The sequence below is a fragment of the Tamandua tetradactyla genome, chromosome 7, assembly GCF_023851605.1.
Source record: "Tamandua tetradactyla isolate mTamTet1 chromosome 7, mTamTet1.pri, whole genome shotgun sequence".
In the NCBI taxonomy this organism is placed as follows: domain Eukaryota; kingdom Metazoa; phylum Chordata; class Mammalia; order Pilosa; family Myrmecophagidae; genus Tamandua; species Tamandua tetradactyla.
In genome coordinates, this window is record NC_135333.1 from 65482672 (window position 1) to 65502341 (window position 19670).

General features: G+C 48.1%; 1 protein-coding gene across 10 annotated transcripts in view; it reads left to right on the top strand.

The window, feature by feature from the left end:
- The window catches only part of TSPAN9 (tetraspanin 9), a 214768-nt gene that overhangs the window by 183822 nt on the left and 11276 nt on the right, over positions 1 to 19670 (top strand). The gene's annotated exons all lie outside the window — the stretch shown is intronic.

The following is a 19670-nucleotide window of genomic DNA, read 5'->3' on the forward strand; positions in this document are numbered from 1 at the left end:
TTGTCTCACCAGATGTCCCACATGTCCATTCACATCGTTGCATGCCTCATGACTTTGTTCCTTTTGGTAACAGCACAGCCTTCATTCATAAGTATATACCATTGATCACCAATCTGCTTCTCAGTCAGTACATCTTTCAGCTGTCTGCATTCATTGAGCAACATGTGTATAGTGCCCAAAGTCCACAGTCCATCAACACTCTCAATTTTAGATAATTTCATTGTTTCCAAGAGAAAGAAAACCAATAAGCACACCCTTGCCAAATAGGAAATCTAAACTTCCTCTTAACTCTTGTCCCTCCCCCCATTATTTACCTCTGCTGTTGCTTTGGTAGTGCTGATGGTTTCCTTTTGAACATAGCCCATAGCATTCAATAGCAGTTTTCTCCCTGTACCCTGGACTTAAACACTCTTTGTACACGAATTGTATCTTTGAAGTAATTCTTGCAAGAACTAATTCATATTTCTGTTGTTAATCAGTGGGACACATTAGGTCTATACAACTCCTTTCAATCTTGTTCATCTTCAATGTGGTAATATTATTTATGGACCCACTAGAGAACCACCTTCACTCCTATCTATCCCCTTACATTGGAGTTCAACCTCATTAGCTAACGGTTCACCCATCTTTAGCTTCTATGTATTTCTAAGTCCCCTATCTTCTGTCTTATAAGCCTTTGATTATACCTTTATGCTGATCATAAAAGTGAATCATACAGTATCTGTCCTTTTGTGTCTACCTGCCAGGGTTCATTTTGTGTCTGAGTACTGTGGGCCCAGGACATGCCCTCCCCACCCAAAGATATATTCTGGGGCTGGAAATCACCCTTGGGGATAGGGAAGGAGAAGACAGGCTCTAGGTCCCCGGATGGGGAAGACCCCAGCAGGCGTTTCCCACCTGGGAGTGTAGCTCATCATCTCCAGGAAACTGCTAAGGGCACTGATGGGAGCAGTAGTCCCTTCTTTGGATTTTGAGCTGCTGTTTGGCATTTGAGACCATCATGTCAGAGGATCTTGTGCCATTTTTTTCTTTTTTTTTTTTTAAATTAACATTGTTTATTGTGAAATATATATATATATATATATATATATATATATATATATATATAATAAATTTCAAATTACGTTGTAAGAAGTGTTTATAGAACAGATTTCAGAGTTTGGTATGGGTTATAGTTCCACAATTTTAGGTTTTTCCTTTTGGCTGCTCCAAGACACTGGAGACTAAAAGAAATACCAATATAATGATTAGTAGTCATACTCATTTGGTAAGTCCTATCCTCTGTGTTATAACTCCTCCTTCTCCCATTCTTTATGGGTATTTGGACTATGCCCATTCTAACTTTTTCATGTTAGAAAGGGCTGTCAACAATATTGGATAGGGAGATGGAACTAGCTGATATTCTTGGAGAGACTGGCTCCTTTGGGTTTTAGGACTTATCTGGCCTAGGAACCATCTGGAGGATTTAGGTTTCTGAAAAGTAAACTTAGTGTGTGAAACTTTTGCAGACTCTCAGATGGAGAGAGTCTTTAGAGTTAACAGGAATGGTGTTGGTTGGGGTTTGGCAAACCGTGGCAATTAGCTAAGCTGAAGGTTTTGTGAGAGCAGCCTCCAGAATAGCCTCTCATTTCCCCCTTTTGGTTAGGAAGCCATTGTTGATCCCATGATGCCAGGGCCAGGCTCATCCCTAGGAGTCATGTCCCACATTGCCAGGGAGACATTCATTCCTGAATGTCATGTCACTACATGGGAAGTGTAATTATTTTCCTTGCAGAGTTTGGCTTAGAGAGATAGAGGCCACATCTCAGCAATGAAAGAGGTTTTCTGGAAGTAGCTCTTGGCATAACTGTAGGTAGGCTTAGCTTCTCCACTACAGAAATAAGTTTCATAAGAGCAAGCCCCAAGCTCAAGAGCTTGGCATGTTGACTCAGAGTCCCTAATGTTTGAGAGAGTACCAGGGGTTTCCTTGGTGGTGAAGTTTAATAATTCCATGTTTTTCCTTCATTCTCTCAAGGGACTTTGCCAACACTTTAAAATTTTTATCTGCCCAACTTGCTCTGGGGTGTATCTGGGTATTATATTAAGCTATATGGAATTGCAAGACCTCATCCCATTCTGGGCTCCATGTGTTTGGGTTGTTTAAATGAGCTATCTAGACAGGTTGAGTTAAATTATGTGGCTCAGAAAATTTAGGTTTTGGACAAAATGAACTTCTCTCCCTATGGTTTCATACAGTAGGTGAAATTTTAAAAAAAATACAGGCATTGTCATTGTTACCACTGTATTCTTATTTACCTAGTCCCACCAGGTTGGCTTCATTCTTATCTCTAATTGAAGCCTGATCTCTCTTTCTGTTTCTTTAACATTGTTGTGTGTAGTAGTGTTGTATGTAGCTCTGTAGCATCTTTCAGAGCTGCAGAACTCAAACTCTGAGTCTTTGGATGCCATTTCTTATCCTCCCTTTCCGGCCTCCCACCAAGGCTGCAAGGAGCTTGGGTTTGAAACCCTACAGCCCAGGAGGTGTTGACTAGCACCATGCCCTGGACCTCCCTCCCCAGCCCACCGAGGAGTGCCTGGTCTGAGGTTCATCTCCTGAGCTCCTCTGAAGACTGACAGGTCAGTCTGAGGCCAGCCTTCCTTCCAATATATCTTCAGCAGAGATATATTGGACACTCAGTGCACATGCAAATGTGTTCACATTCTCTGTGGACAGCATGACATGTTCCCAAAACCTGTGAGCAGCTTCACCACCTCCCTCACTGTTTTTTGGCCTTTATGTGAGATCCTGAGTTGAGGAGACTGGCTTGTAAATGATGGTGACACCCGGGAAGCACAATACCTGGAGAGCCGGAGGATGAACTGATATAATTTGAAGAGGAAGAGTGTGTGGGGGGTCTGAACTGTCAGCATCCTTCAGTTCAGACATTTATGTGCCTATCCACTCTGTACCACTCTGCCCTCAAAACAGCCTTTTGAGGTTGGTATTGGTGTTTCCATATTGTGAATGAGGAGTCAGATTACCTTAGATAGGTTAGGTTGTCTTCCTAAGTTTGCATGGCCAGGGCAGACATTTTAACTCACTTGAGTCCATTTAACTTCATAGGCCTTGTTCCTTCTTGTTCTTATTTGCCAGAGCTTTACAAATCCTGCAGTGTTTTCCCTTGGCTCTAACTTAAGCCCATAAAAATACTCCCCAGAATCTTGTTGATGCTGCAGGTGTTTCATCCACTTATAGTAAATACTTTTTTAGATGAGAGTTCTCGAGAACAGATTTCCAAGTCCTGGTCTTCTCTCTCCTTCTGTCTTTCCCTTCCACAGATATTTACTGAGCCTTTACCATGTGTCTGGCACAATGTAAACCCTGAGGTATACATAGGGGAACAAGTCAGAGATCTCTGACCTCATTGTTACAAAAGATGGGAAGGAAACAAGGAAGACTATAGAAGGATAAGCTTGAGCCAACTATGTGGCCACCTATGGAAGAGCATTCTGGGCAATGGAAACATCAAATGCAAAATAGCTTGGTGTTCCTTGGGAACTAACAGAGGCCAGTGTTCTAGTTTGCTCTCTGCCAGAGTGCAACGCACCAGAGATGGATTGGCTTTTAATAAAAGGGTATTTATTTTGTTAGTTCTTCAGAGGAAAGGCAGCTGACTTTCAACTGAGGTTCTTTCTTACGTGGAAGGCACAAGATGGTCTCTGCTGGTCTTCTCTCCAGGCCTCTGGGTTCCAACAACTTTCCCTGGGGTGACTTCTTTCTGCATCTCCAAAGGCCTGGGCTGAGCTGCGAGTGCTGAGATGAGGAATGCTGAGCTGCTTGGGCTGTGCTATGTTGCACTCTCTCATTTAAGCACCAGCCAATGAAATCAAACATCATTCACTGCAGCAGGCACGCCTCCTGGCTGACCTCAGATGTCATCAGCAACAGATGAGGTTCACGTACCATTGGCTCATGTCCACAGCAACAGAACTAGGTGCCTTCACCTGGTCAAGTTGACAACTGAATCTAACTACCACAGCCAGTGAGTATGGACAATGAGGGAAAAACAGTGATGAAGGGAGAGGAAGGTCACATAGGGTCTTGTTGGCCATGGGAAGGGGTTTGGAATTTAATCTATGTGGAAGCGGGGACCATTGGACAGTCTGGCTGCTCCGTGGAGAATGGTTTTAAAAGGGCAAGAGTGGCAACTGGGAAAACAGAAAATGATTCCAGAGGTTCAAAGAAGACATGGTGGTCACAGTGGAGAAGGAAAAATGGATGGACCGGAAATGAAAAATAGGAGGTAAAACTGGCAGGATTTGCTGATGAATTGATGTGGACTGTTAGGGAGGGGAAAGAGTCACTCATGACTCGGGTTCTCTGTAGCTTGAGCATCAAGTGCCTTGCTAAGGTGTTCACACAGATGCAACAAGTAGGCAAGTGGATGCTTATGTCTGGAGCTCAGAGTCAGGCTGCCCCACTTCTGTCTGATGGTAAACAGTCAGGTGGAGCAATCCTTTGGAACACTTTGAGCTCCTGCTAGATGCCCAGTGCTGTGAGGCATAGTTCTTGGCATAGTTTTTGCCCAATAGTTGACTTTGGAAAGAGAGCAAGATGATTGCATGAATGAGTTACACAGAGGAAACACATTTGTAATCCCTGTTGTCATATGTCTTGGGAAGGGCATGAGGATGGGGATGGAGCCACATTTGATATGGCAACATTTTAGTGCCATTGGAAAATTTGGATGTTCTTAGTATTCATGGAAGTGGACTCTTATGGTCCTTGACAGCCTCATGGGAACCTTTTTCCCAGGGTACCAGCTGAGGACTGCGCAGAACAAATTATATCATCTTTGTCTCATGCTTCTGGAAGTTTTCCTCTTGTGGAAATAAAGTTCCACTCAGAATTTATCTCCCCGGAGCCTGCTATGTGCAAGCCATTGTAGGAGGTGTAAATTAAGCATGATATGGGCCCCATCTTCAAGGAGTTGATTTGGGAAAGACCACCAGGGAATGCACATCTATAAGGCAAAATGTGTTATGGTCCATGAGAAAAGTATCAGTGCTTCTAGTGCACAGAGGAGGGGGGATGGGGAGGGTGGAGACCATAGACTCTTTTTTTTTTTGTGGCAGTAATGACATTCTTTTATTCTTCCTCATGCAAAAACATTTTTAAATTTGTACATTTAGTCACTATCATTATACACTCTAGGCATTCCTAGATTATACATCTCAATCTTTATTGTCTATCTTTCTTTGTGATTTCATTTATGCCCCAGCCCTCCTCCCTCTATCATTCTCATATGCAGTTTCATTCACTCTTTTAACATAATTGCATTACAGTTAGGTAATAGTGTGCTGTCCATTTCTGAGTTTTTACATTCAGTCCTGTTGCACAATCTGTATCCCTTCAGCTCCAATTACCCAATATCTTACCCTATTTCTATCTCCTGATAGTCTCTGTTACCAAGGAAATATTCCAAGTTTATTCACTAATGTCAGTTCATATCGGTGAGACCATACAGTATTTGTCCTTTTGTTTCTGGCTAATCACACTCAGCATAATGTCCTTAAGGTCCATTCATGTTGTTACATACTTCATAACTTTATTCTGTCTTACAGCTGCATAATATTCCATCTTATGTAAATATCATAGTTTGTTTAGTCAACTGTCTGTTGATGGACATTTTGGCTGTTTCCATCTTTTGGTAATTGTTAATAATGCTGCTATAAACATTGGTGTGTAAATGTCCATTTGTGTCCTTGGCCTCGTGTCCTTTGAGTAGAGACAGCATATAGATGGGTCCTGTTTTTTAATCCATTCTGTCAGACTATGTCTTTTGATTGGAGAGTTTAATCCATTAACATTCAGTTTTATTACTGCATGGGTAGTACTTTCTTCTACTATTTTGCCTTCTGGATTTTATATGTCATATCTAATTTTCCTTCTTTTTACCTTTACTCATAGTCTTCCTTTCTACACTCTTCTCCACACCTCTCTCTTCTGTCTTCGTATCTGTCTCTAGTGTTCCCTTTAGTTTTTCTTGCAGAGCTGGTCTCTTGGTCACAAATTCTCTCAGTGATTTTTTTGTCTGAAAATGTTTTAATTTCTCCCTCATTTTTGAAGGACAATTTTGCTGGATATAGAATTCTTGGTTGGCAGTTTTTCTCTTTTAATAATTTAAATATATTATCCCACTGTCTTCTTACCTCCATGGTTTCTGCTGAGAGATCTGTGCATAGACTTATTGGGCTTCCCTTGTATGTGATGGATTGCTTTTCTCTTGCTGCTTTCAAGATCCTCTCTTTCTCTTTGACCTCTGAGATTCTGATTATTAAATGTCTTGGAGTATGTCCATTTGGATCTATTCTCTTTGGGGTACGCTGCACTTCTTGGATCTGTAATTTTAAGTCTTTCATAAGAGTTGGGAAATTTTCAGTGATAATTTCCTCCATTAGTTTTTCTCCTCCTTTTCCCTTCTCTTCTCCTTCTGGGACACCCACAACACGTATATTCGTGCGCTTCATATTGTCTTTCAATTCCCTGAGTCCCTGCTCATAGTTTTCCATTTTTTTCCTATAGTTTCTGTTTCTTGTCGGATTTCAGATGTTCCGTCCTCCAGTTTTGAAATCCTATGTTCTGTCTCTCAAAATCTACCATTGTAGGTTTGCATTGTTTTTTTATCTCTTCTACTGTGTCTTTCATTCCATAAGTTCTGTGATTTGTTTTTTCAGACTTTTAGTTTCTTCTTTTTGTTCTTTCCTTGCCTTCTTTATATCCTCCCTCAATTCATTGATTTGGTTTTTGATGAGGTTTTCCATGTCTGTTCATACATTCTGAATTAATTGTTTCAGCTCCTGTATGTCATTTGAATTGTTGGTTTGTTCCCTTGACTGGGCCATATCTTCAGTTTTCCTAATGTGATTTGTTATTTTTTTGCTGGCGTCTAGGCATTTAATTACCTTAATTAGTTTATTCTAGAGATTGCTTGTGCTTCTTTTACCTAGGGTTTTCTTGCTGGATGAATTTGTTGTCTATCTGTTCTTTGACATTCAGTTCAGCTATCTGGATCTTTAGCTTAAGTTTTGTTTAACAGAGGAGAATTTTTCAGTTCTTGCTTTCTTGTTTCTTGCCCTGCTTGTGTGGTGCCTTTCCCCACACACACACTTAGGAGGGTCTACTTAGATATTATAGACCCCAGCCAGATTTTCCCAGACGAAACTGGCCTCCTATCAGGAGGAAAGAGTCACCTGTGTCAGTTTTCCCTGAGGGTGAGACCCCGCAGGTTGAAAGACTTTCCTGTGAAATCTCTGGACTCTGTTTTTCTTATCCTGCCCAGTATGTGGCGCTTGTCTGACTACAGGTTCCACCAGCATAAGATGATGCAGTACCTTTAACTTTGGCAGACTCTCCCTGCTGGGGGCGTGGTGGAGACAGAGGAGAGGTTGTAGGCTGGTTTTAATGGCTTCAAATTACCAAGGCCTGGGGTCTGAATTCCTTGATGGAGGGATTTCACCTGAGTTTGGGTTCACCCCTCCCCTCGGGAAGGCACAGGCTCCAGACAAGCCCCCAAAAGAGCTCACTTCTGCCTATGCCTGGGGCAGTTGGAGCCTGAAAAGTCCTGCCGCTGTATCCAGAGGCAGTCAAGCCTTTGTAGATACACAGCCACAAAAACCTCTGTTTCCTTCTTTTCCTCCCCCCCCCCCCCTTTTTCTGTCAGTCCTGCCCCCTTGGCGCTGGGGCAAAAATGAGCAACCTCCGCTTTGATCAGGTTCACCTAAGCTGGGGGCCTATTTTTAGTGGTCAGAATTTGTTAAGTAGTTCCACAATTGGCGTTTGATTGTGCCCAGTCCCCGCTGCTGGTAAAGTCCTTTCCGTTCCCCTCTGGGAAGCGGCCTGTGGGGGAGGGGCACTGGCCGCTGCAGCTTTGGGAACTCACGGTTTTGGGGAGGCTCGCAGCTGGTATGCTGTGTGTCCGGTCACTGACGTGGCCCCAGGAGCTGTTCTGTACTGTTTCTGGTTATTTAGTAGTTGTTCTAGAGGACAAACTAAAATGCGCATGTTGTTAAGCCGCCATCTTGACCCGGAAGCCCCATAGAGTCTTTAAGGAATTGGAGTGGTGGAGGATAAAGGGAAGAGCATAGCTGGTGTGGGTGAGGAGCTAGGGGAGAGTCTGAAAGGCATGGAGTTTATTTGAAGAGGGATGATTAAAATGATGAACCCACAGAAGGTCTCAGAATGAGTGCCATGCTGAGGAGTTGAGCCTGGGGCTTTAGGAGCCCTCCAGGGTCTTGAGGATGAAGTGTGATGTGTTCCAGGCTGTGTTTAGATTGGGGTGGAGTGACCAGCAGAATGCGTTCCTCATGTTCTGGCCAAAGGGATGAGACCTGGAATTGGGCAAGGGGAGTGGAGAGGAAGAGGTGGATGCAGGGGATCGACAGGGATGTGGCCAGAAGATTGGGTGCTGGACGGTGTCTAGAGGGTAAGCACGATTCTGATAGCTCACATGTGTGTGTATTTATTCCACATTAGGCCATGTTCTATTCTAAGAGCTTTAGAAGTTTTGTCCTATTTAAACTTCCCTAGAACTTTATGAGGTAAATACTGTGTGCATTTTTTGGTGGTTATCATTATTATCCCCTTTTTATAGGTGAGGATTCAGAGTCACAGGGGTTAACTGCCCTGGGTTGCACATGGGGTGAGGGAGAGAGCTGGGATTCCAAACCCAGGCCTCGACTCTGGAGTCTATGTTTTTAACCTGGATTGAAAACAGACCCTAGTTTTCAGTCTTTGATGGTGGGATAGAAGGATAAACAAGTCCATAAGATGAAGGACTCCAGTAGATAAGGATGTTTTCAGGAGATGCGGGGAGGCACCCCTCATTCAGAAGACATTATTCAGGTTATAGGTGAAACCATGGAAAAGAAATCCTGACTTTCAGTGCAAGCAGAGGGTCTTGGACATTTTGTAACTTAAGAGGCTCTGTGGGCACCTGTGCGGGGGCTGGGGGGGCGGCACCTGGGTGCGGACCACCCTCCTGAAGAACTGGGAAAGGCAGACATGGAGTGTCTCTAGGTCAATGCACCTGGTACAGGTTTCTGCATGCACCTGGTACACATTTCTACATGCACCTGGTACACGTTTCTACATGCACCTGGTACACGTTTCTGCATGTACCTGGTACAGGTTTCTGCATGCACCTGGTACACGTTTCTACATGCACCTGGTACAGGTTTCTACATGTACCTGGTACAGATTTCTGCATATACCTGGTACAGGTTTCTGCATGGACCTGGTACAGGTGCAGAATTCTGACTTGTGTCCTACATTTCCGGTGTCCACAGTGTCACGGAGAGTACATGGCCTGATGCCGTTTGGCCACTTAGCACCCCTGGCATGGAATTCTGCACCCTCCTGCAGGTGTGGTCCTGGCACTGCTTAGGCCTCCTGGGCAGCCCTGGCTGAGCATCACCCCTCTCTGGCCCTTGGCAACTCGCTTTCCCCAGAGAAGCGGAGTCTGTGGGAATACTTTGGAGGTTGGTTTTTACAAAAGAGGTCAGAGTTCTCTTGAAATGAAGCCAACCTCTAGCTCTCCTGAGCAGCTTGTACCAGAGTCCTTAAAGGTTCCATCTTCCAAGTAAAGCCTCTATTTTTTTTTAAGTAACTTCTTTTTCAAAGTTGCAGAGCTGCTGAGTGGCTGGGAGCAGTGCTCCCTATTGGTTTAAGTGTGTGATTTTGTGGGTTTCCTGGAGGAAGAACCCTCTCCTCCTACAGTGTTATTTCTTCTGACTCCCGTACCAACCTGTATGTGAAAAAAAAAACCCTCTTTTGAGAGCTTAAGAGAAACATTGAGCCACAAAGTGCAAGCGTCTGCATTCTGCTGTGTCTTCCTCATCTCTCTCACTGGCTGCTGCTCCCTCTGTCTCTCTCTCTTTCTGTTGAATAAGCAAAAACAAGAGCAAATTTATTCCTCAGATCTCCTATGAAAATGGGTAGTAATTGTTTCTTTTTGCTATTGCCAATATGTTTCTGTTCCATTCATTGAACTTTGTTCCCAGCTTCTCCTGCCAGCTCACAATTTAACAGATAGGTTATTTTCCCCCATGTTTGTCCTTTATAAAATGGCATCCTCTCCCCCACTCTACCCCATGGCTCGGTGGAGGGAGCACTTATGAGGGGTGGAGGGAGCGGGGGCCTGTTGGGATCTGCTTTAAAGCTGCCCCGACCCCCCTCCCCCAGCAGTTCAAGAGCCTCACATAACTCTGCTCCTCCAAGTGTGGGAAGTGCCTGGACTCAGAACTGTCATTGATTCTGGTTTAGATCCAGGTTGGGATAGAATTAGCAGTTTTGATTTGATGTCATCATGGCCTGAAACGTTGCCATCTCTTCCCTGTGTGCGTGCGTGCGTGTGTGTGTGTGTGTGTGTGTGGAGATGGTATGTTCTGGAAGCAGGTGGTAAACCAGCCTTAGAGCAGGCCTTGACAGTGGGACCCTGAGCTGGTCCCAGGAATTTGGGCCATGATTCCCCTCACAAAGGAGTGAAGGGTGAGTGACAGCTCTTCTCAAAGCAGCTCTGCTGGCACCGGTGGCATCGTTCCTTCCCTACCCTCTTCCCAGAGAAAAGCAGGGCTGCCTTAGGGAATCGAGGGTCCTACTTCCCTCCTCCCAGCTCTGAGGAGCTTAGCCTCAGAGTTCTCAGCTTCCTCACAGTGGCCTGATAGTGGTTTCAGCTCTCTCATACAGCTATGGTCAGGATGAAGTAGAAATGGAACCTTAGGATCTTAGAGCTGGAAAGGGCTTTGGATATGATTTGGGTTGGCCTTTTGTTTTATAATGGGGAAACTGAGGCTCAGAAAAGTGAATTGACCTGCCCAAGACAACACAGCAGGTTAGCAGCACATGGTCAGCTATATGGCCTGGAGTTTTGTAGCATCCTTTTATCTAGAGACTTAGAAGCCTGTTGGTCCATAAACACGTGCACAGACAGGCACCTCTTAGGTGCTCTGTCGTGTAGCAGTGTCTGGGCTGCAGGAGGCCAGGCAGCACCACACTAGGTGACCAGCAGTCCTGTTGCAGAGCCGACAACTTGTTTTGCGTTGGCATTCCCACAGTCCCCTTCCCTTGGGCTCACCTAGGCAATTTGTGGCTCTGTAAACGAGGGCGTCTCGGGGCCCAGCATTGTGGGTGATGCCAGGGAGATGCATAGAGACGTTCAAAGTGAGGCTCCTGCCCTTGTAGGCTGGGACATGCACATGGCCAAGGCCAGTGCTAACAAGGGGCAGGAGGCCTGGGGCCCACGTGCTGGTGCAAACAGCGAGAGCCACTGCAGCGGGCTCGGTAAAGGCCCAAGGGGTTAGCTTGCCTGGAGGTGGAAGTGGGGGCTCCAGGTGGGCCTCGAGGACCCTGGGTTAGATTGAAAAAGGTGAAAAGGGGCAAGGAAGGCTCTTGGGCAGGAAGAAATGATGTGAGCAAGGTGTGGAAGCAGAGAATATGCAGGGAGCTTTGTGGAGAACTGAGGACAGTCTATTTGTTTCCGAGGTCGTTTTATAGTGTTAGTAATTGGGCAGGCAAGTGTCTGATTGATTTAGCTCGTCTAACTCAGCGACTGTGATCGTTATTTCAGCTTAGAGCATTGCCGAGAACCTGGCTTTCTTTCCCTGGGCACTGGGCTAACCCAACCCGAGATGATGTCACGGTCCCAGAGGGAACAGTGTCTTCCGGAGTCTCCCCATGTGGAGAAGCCAGGTCCTGAGGGGCACCCCAGGGAGAGGAGGGAGCCTGGGAGAGGAGGCACCAGTCTTGCTTTGGTCCCTCCCGGGCCGCAGAGTGGCTCCTTGCCCTCCCTGCCCACTCGCCTCAGCCTACCTCCTCTAGCTCTGGCTTTCCACTTATCTTAATTTATTGATGAAAACTTGTTTTACGGTCCAGAGCGCAGACGGCAGCAGCTCCCTGCCAAAAGAAAGCACGCTCACAAATCGGGAAAGCGAACCGCCTCCCGGAGATGGGTGGCTGGGGACTGGGAGGTCAGCGTGGGGGTGGCAGAGTGAGTACAGCATGCCTGGATTGACAAGGCCCCCCAGCACGACGTGGGTGGAGTCCGCAGCACCTCCCAGCCCCTCTCCACCGCTGGCTCCCAGCTCTGTCTGTGCCGCCCGCTCTCTGGCCATCTCAGCGAACAACTACTGCAGGCCGTAAATACTACTAACAGCTCCCGTTTATAGCTGCGAAAGAGGCGACATGCCAGGAAGCTTATTTTCATGACTCTCATTTAGTCCCAACTACAACATGCCATTAGCCTCCTCTCCAGGCAACGGACAGGAGAGAGGAAGACCCTTTCTGCGGCGCTCCCGGCTGGTCAGTGAGGGGGCTGGACTGGTCTACCCGGCTCCATGGCCTCCCCTGCCCCACAGGCCCTGACACTGAGCCATGTCCCCTTTATACTTTGGCCACCTCTCCGGCCTGGCCTCGCTGGTCCCACTGGCTCGGGTGTCGGCAGGGGCCCCACCCATGAGCTTGTGTGCTGCGCGGACCAGCCTGCTGGGGGATATGGTCCATTGGGCAGCCCATCCCTTCCTTTTGAAAAAGCCATTGAGCTGTTCCTGTGCATTCCTCTGTAAAGAAGGGATGTTCCTCACGTGCCTGCTTTCCACAGAGGGTGACTTCAGGCATCGCATCAGAGAGGGTGATGCAGTTGACACCAGTGAACCCTACTATCCTCATCTGTAACATGGGGATAAAGACCCCAGGACAGCGAGTGTGAGGCGATGTATGGGAAAGCAGCCTGTAGGGGGTAAGAGGCAAGCAATTATTATTGCACAAACTCCCCTGTCTGGTGGAAATGTAGGAGAAAAAGAAGGTCTGCTGAGCTCGAAAATTAGTTTATTTTGTTTCTCAGCTTTCTCTTATGGAGGTATAGCCAGTAGTTTTTGCTACTGGGAAAATCAGCCAAGTAAGCAGATTACCTCTTCCCTCCAATGTATACATATGTCCCACACCCATGCACACTCCCTCCCCTCCCCTCACACCCATTCACACACACACACACCCCTGCCTGCCAGACTGGGCACCCCTGCCTGGGTCTGTCCGCCCCCCACCCCCCACCCCGCTCCCATCCTTGTATAGCTCTGACAGACCCCCCCATTAGCCAGCCCTGGCCCTACATTGCTTGTCCTTCACCCCGCCTGGCCAGACACCCCCGAGCAAGGCCTGCACTTGGTGTCTTCCAGCTGCAGCTGCTGGCTTCCCTCCCTTACTCTTGGAACTGGGCTCCCGGGGCCCTGCGCCCTGTAACACTCTGTTCCTACCTCCCCAAACTCAGTTTTGCCCAGAAAGTTGCTGAAAATGTTAATGAGATGAGATTTAGGAGTTTTCTTAGACCTGTAGGAGGCAGATGAATAAAGGTAACAATCATATTAAATCAGATTAAAATCTCAGCTGTGCCTCTTAACGACCTGTGTGAGCTTAGACAAGATACCTAGCCTCTCTGATGCTTAGTTTTCCCATTTGTAAAATGTAGAAAGTAATAGTATGTACCTTGTATGTTTGTTTTTTTTTTTAACAAAACAGTTTAATTTATTCATTGAAACAGGTCATGGAGGACGCAGTGAACCTTTGTTCGCTGGGGTCTGCGGATCTGTATATGGTTTTTGTGAAAAAGGTTTGACACAGTTCCTGGCCTGTAATAGGGGCTCAATAAATGTTAGTTTTATCATCGGTATTGTCAGCAGCATCACCCTCTTCGCCTTCCTCGCCACTCCTCCCATCGTCATCATCATCACTCCCCTTTGTTTCCTGGTCCACAAGTCACTTTGCCTGCAGATACTCAGTTTTCCAGAGATTTGCTTTTGGCTACCCTGCCACAGGTAGCCTTCCTCTCTCAAAGTCGAGACATGTCTAAGTGACACCCTCTCTGGCTTATTTGGGGAGAGTTGGTGGATGACTTTGGTCTGAGCAGCTGAAGGTTAGTGGTTAAGAGCCTGCTTTCCGGCATCAGATGGCTGGGCCACTTCACCACTCTACCTCTCTGTGCCTTAGTTCTCTCATCTGTAAAATGGGGAGGGCAAGACAAGTCTCCACCCATGGGTTGGGCGGATCAAACAAGGCGATACAGCAAAGCACCAAGAATATGCTCCCGGTGCTGGTCCATTGCCACCAAGAGAGCCACACTGAGGACTTAAGCCAGGGTGGGCGGGCATGGGTGCCCGGAGCAGGTTGCCGTGGATGAGCCCTGCACCCTCAGACACATTCATCTGGTGAAACCGTGGCTAGGCAACTTACGGCAGGGTGACCCGAATTACCATGTTCATGTAGAGAAGTCCAAGACCAGTCTAAGCCTCCCACGACTAGGAGAACGGTACGGTGGGGAGAGTTTGGCACTGGGGTTGGGAGGCATCTCAGGTCATCACTTAAGTTAGTGCTGAGACCATCGCTGGCAGAGGGACCCAAAGTTAAGCAGGCTGTGTCCCCCACAAAGCATGTTAGAAACTCCCAGATCCTAGTGTGGGTCGATGCGTCTCCCCAGCTGGCAGTATAAATAATCGGGCAGCGCGGGCATAGGAGCCTTAGAAGAAAAGTCACGTGTTGGTCACATCAAAGGGTTATAGCAAAAGCATGTGTGAGTGGCTGTCGCGGGCCCAGAGATGGATCTGGTTGTCAGCTCCAATCTTCCCCGATATCTATATGTGTAATTGTGGAGTGTTATTTGCTGAACTTGAGCTGTAGGCAATGGCCCTCGTTACATTATTAAAAGGGCCTCCATTCTGCGAGGCGGAACCGAGGCAGCCTCACTGATAGACGCCGCCAGTGATGGAATGAGCTTCACGTTCCGACTTTCCTTCACCCTTGGAGACCTTCATTTCCCCAGACAGGGGTGAATGGTACCCGCCCTCTTCTGCGTCCCGGAGGATGAGTGAGAGCCTCCCAGGTAATTTGAGCTCCTTGCCAGCAAGTTATGCTACAAGTTCACATTGTCTGTCCCTCTGCTTTTTCCAAGGAGTTTAAATAATAGCACTGCTCCCTGTACAATATTTATATTCCAAGGAGCGAGGTACTTGGAAGGCAGGATTTTATTCATCCTCACAGTGTCCCCGAGTGCTGGAGACGTGCTTTTTCTCCCTCTTTCAGTGGAGAAACATCTCAGAAAGGTTAAGTGGCTTGCCAAAGCTGCCCAGCACATCCCAGGCCCTCTGGGCTCCACGTTCTGCAGCCCGGACAACTGACAGCTCTGCTTCCTCAGCAAAGCCCAGGTGGCCGCCAGTTTCAATGTGATCCTTGAAGGTTGGTTTGTCGAGCCCATCCTTGCCTCCCATTGCAGCTCGGACTTCACTTATTGCTCTGTGCTTTGGTGCTGTCAGAAATGCTTCTGTCCCCAGATGCAGAAAGTAAAACAAATGAAGGAAGGAAAAAAAAAATGCTGGTGATTGGAGAATCCTCTCTCCAGCCTCCCCTGACAAGCTGTTCTGAGACTAGGCACCTTCTCTCCCAGTTTACACTGACCTTGGGAGTGAAGACAGGGCCTCGCCCCGTGCTCCCAGGCTACGCCCCCATGACTCCTCCCTAGGCCCAGGAGCTTGCACTGCCTCCATGGCCCTGGGGGGCTCAGGGAAGGACAGTTAGCAATGTGACCCCTCCTCACCCTGACATAGAACATGCAGTTCCTACATTTGTGCTCTGGCTGAGAACACCAGCAGGCTTCGAGGGCCTGAGGATCCAAGCTCTTTCCTGCTGAATACTGACATGTTCCAGACTTTGGGGGAAAGACATGTCCAGGGGTCATCATCCCCCCACTCTTCCAGCAAAGGGCAGTCCTCTGACCAGCCTGGAGAACAGAGTGGAGGAGATGACAGGGATGTCAGCCTCCACGCCCCCTGGGAAGTTCTTCCCTGACCCTGCCCCCTTCTGTGTCTTGGCCCATTTCCCCTCTGTGTGTTCCCAATAGAGATGGAAGACAGCTTTGGACTCTCCCTTGCACCGACTGTCCCGGGCCTTGAGCAAACTCTCGCTGTCAAGGGGCTGCATTCTCCCGTAACAAACAATGAGTGGGTGCTAGAGGGGCCGGTGCTGGCTTGGACAACACTGAGAGTCACATGCTCCCCACGTGTCCTTTCTCTCCCATGTCCGCACTCGTCCCATTTCATCTGCGTGCTGTGCATCTTCAGCCTGGGAATAGCCCACCGGCCCATGGCCAGCCTCAGAAGCAAGTGTGGCTCTTCCACTGGCATTCTCTGCCCTGGGAGGGCTGCGGGGATGGCGTGAATCAATGTTTATGGCCTGGTGAATGAACACTGCTTCTTTACAAGGCTGGCAGGAGCTATGTATCATCCGGTCCTCTTTGGCCTCCTGACCATGCATCATTTTAGTTCCTTCTGGCAGCCTCGGTCTTACTTTGGCCCCCTCAGAGGGTTCCTAACGTGCCTCTGCCTCCTTCTCCATTACCCGACACAGGGAGTAGGTCTACAGGTCTGTTTGAGAGGTGGGAAGATGCTGGCCCCTTGTCAGATTTGAGGTGTGCCGATGGCCTGGGAAGGGGAGCGCTAAAGGTGGAGGTGGAGAAGGGAGCTGCATTGTTCTGCAAGCCTTTCTCCCAGCTAAGAGTGGGTGTGGAAAATTGGAGTTACCAAGGGCCTGTGTTGGGCCAGCACAAGGTGGACAGCCCCCCCTACCCTCCCTCCGCCCTTCTACCTCCCCCACCCCACCACCGCCATTCTAATTCTTGCCCCTTGCTCTCAGCATCCCAGCCCCGGCCTGGGATGTGCCTCCCTGGGGTCCTGCAAACCCTTGCTTGGAATGAGCCCCTGGGCAGGGCAGGTACCTTCTGTGTTGAGGCCAGGCCAGGAAGCACCCCAAAAAGGTGGGGACCAGGGGACAGCAAGCCCTTTGTGCAGCTAGTTGGGGGTCAGGACTATTGGTGCCCAAGCATTTACCCCCAGCCAAGCCATTCACTGTCTGGTGGGTGGCGAGTGGGTATCCTCAAGTCTCAGACAGGGTCTTCCTCGTTGTGAGGTCTCTCATCTCCACATACTCTTCAGGGTACTGGACTCCAAGAGGTACTGGGTCATAGGACCCAACTCTCAGCTGATAGGGCATTTTTGTGAATTGGGGAAAGGGTTACTAGGCATTTTAAAGGTCCTTACAAAGTTTATGGGAGGGAGGGAATTAGTACTCTTGAAATACATCATTTAAGGGCTTTCTTAACCTCGGAGACTTGCAGCTGCCAAGCACAGCACCCTTGAGTTGGCCCTGTCCAAATGCCCTTGCCTGGGACCATCCTGGCTAGAAAATGACCCCATTCTGCAACAATCAAAATGTAACTGGGTTGTAGATATGCAAATGCTTTATGTCATGTTTATTTGGAGGAAAATTAGGCTCAGAAATATGGGCGTGATCTCTTTGTCACCTATGCAAGCTGGTGATATTGTGTGACTGTGAAATGAAGTTGTGAAAAAATTGGAGGCTTTGAGAGAATCTGCAGGATCAAAAAATGAATGACTGAAGAATTGTGCTATTTGGCTTTAAATTGTGTGTAAGCTCAGCATGAACTGAAACTGTGGCTGGGAGCCAAACCTCCAGGGGCTTAGGCTGGATTACTAGAAGTATAAAGTGCAGGGTGTAGGAGGGGAGAGTGGTATTTTTGTAGTCCATGCTGATCCTTCCATAGTTGGAGTCTAGCTTTCAGTTTGAGTCAGAGATGACCAGTCAAAGGTGACTTGGAGGTGAGAGATCTAAAAGCCCTTTAATAGACCAGGAGAAAGCTTGGGTAAGGCTGTTGTTAGGTGCTATGAAATATTTAAAGACCAGTCACACTTGCTCTTGGAGGACTCCTTGGGCAAAACTAGGACTGATGCATGTCAGCCACAGGGAAGGTGAATCTTGAGTTAATAAGAAAGACTCTTGACTAATTAGAGCTTTGCAATAGGAAGAAAGGGGGTGTATTATATGATGGCAGGCATCCTGACCCTGGGGCCATCAGGCTGAGGCTGAAGAGGCAGGTCCACCTAAGGCGGGGACAGTGCACATAAAGGAGAGTCCCCGCTGGGTGTCCTCCTCCACCTCCAAGGTTCCCCAGCACTGGGATCCTGCCTGCGGGGTGACTTTGGTGAAAGCGTCTCTGTGACTTTGTCCCTTCTTTTCCCGCCAGGCCGAATTGGAAGCATCATCCTTTTCCCCAGCCCCGCTTGTCCCTCCCTTTGTGGCTGTGAGAATGAATGAGCTGCAGGGACCCCTGGGAGGCAAATGGGGTCTGAACTACAGAGTAGCAGCCCCACTTCTGGTGCTAATGTATTGTCCCTTCTCCCCAAGATGGAGTTCTTGGCAACTTGGCTCCTCCCGGGGCCAGGCAGGTTCATTTCTCAATGGCACATCAGGCTGTGAAATTAAAGTCGTTTTAGTTTTCTCTCTTATTCTCCACATCCACTAATTTATTAAATGCCATTAAACATTGTGCCTGGCCTTGGATCATAGAAAGCAGTGGGGAGGGCTTAAAGCCAATGTTTAAAAAGCTGCTGCCAGCAAAGTGGGGGCGGGGCAGGTCTGTCCAGGAGCCAGGCAGGTTGGGGGAGCCCCCAGTGACATGTGACATGTGACCCTGGGAGCTGGGTGTCTTGGTTGTGCAGTGGGGATTCAAATTCAAATAGCCACAGAGCATGGTGAACTCTGATGGAGCTGGGGCTGATGGAGAAGGTGATTTATACCAAGTAAAGGAGGAGCCAGGGGGCATGAATGGGGTGCTCAGGGGTGCTGGAAGGGGGAAGAGGGGTGCTTGGGGATGCTTTTTCAGGTAGGTTTGAGTGTCTGGATCGATTCCTAGTTCCAGGATGTGGGCTGCTCAGGTCCCCCATCCCTGTCCTCACCATTCATTCGTTCATTCATTGAACACACCTTTATCTAGTGTTCCAGTCCCTGCAGTGTAAAAGGATGGCCAAGAATGAGCCTGGGCACTGAAAATGCTCATACATTTAGGGAGAGCAGGCAGCAAGTCTCCTGGAAGCCTGGGGGCTCCGAATGCTCCACTCGGCCGAGCCATGGCATAGGAAGCCCCCCCTGGTGAGGGGCCACCTCCTTTGGCGAGAGAGCATGGGCAGCTGTGAGGGGGCAGAGGAGTTGCTGTCCCCTGAGCTCCAGACAGTTTTCAAAGGGAAGGTCAAAGCTGGGCAGGGGTATTCACGCTTGGGGCGGGGAGGGGTAGTTTGAAGGGGAAACCGTGGACCCCACTCCCAGAGAAATGTGATGCTAGCATGAAAAATACATAAGGACACATGGCAGAAGCATGTATCAGAACTGCAAATCAATATGCCTGAAACAAGATGAAGAAAAATTCCACAGGGAAATTAGGCTAATTACAGCTGGCTTAGTAGATGAGGTGAGTCTGCAATGCTTATTCACTCTAAGGCCATAACCTGGTGGGCCTCACTTTACCTCCCATGCATCCATCCAATGGGCCCAGGGGGTGATGGGAAAGATCCTGAGATGGCCCTTGGGCTTGAGGCCTCTTCCCTGTTCCGAGGGGCCTGTGCTGGATCTAGGCAGGACAGCTCTGCAGAAGGGAGACCCAAAAGGCGTGGCTAAGGGTAGGTGCTGTTGCAGGCTCTGGGGATTTAACAGTGAGCCCAACAGACTCAAATCCTAAGCCTCCTGGTGATCAAGGCCACAGGCAAGTACAAGGATGGGAATTTGTCTAATCACATTTGGG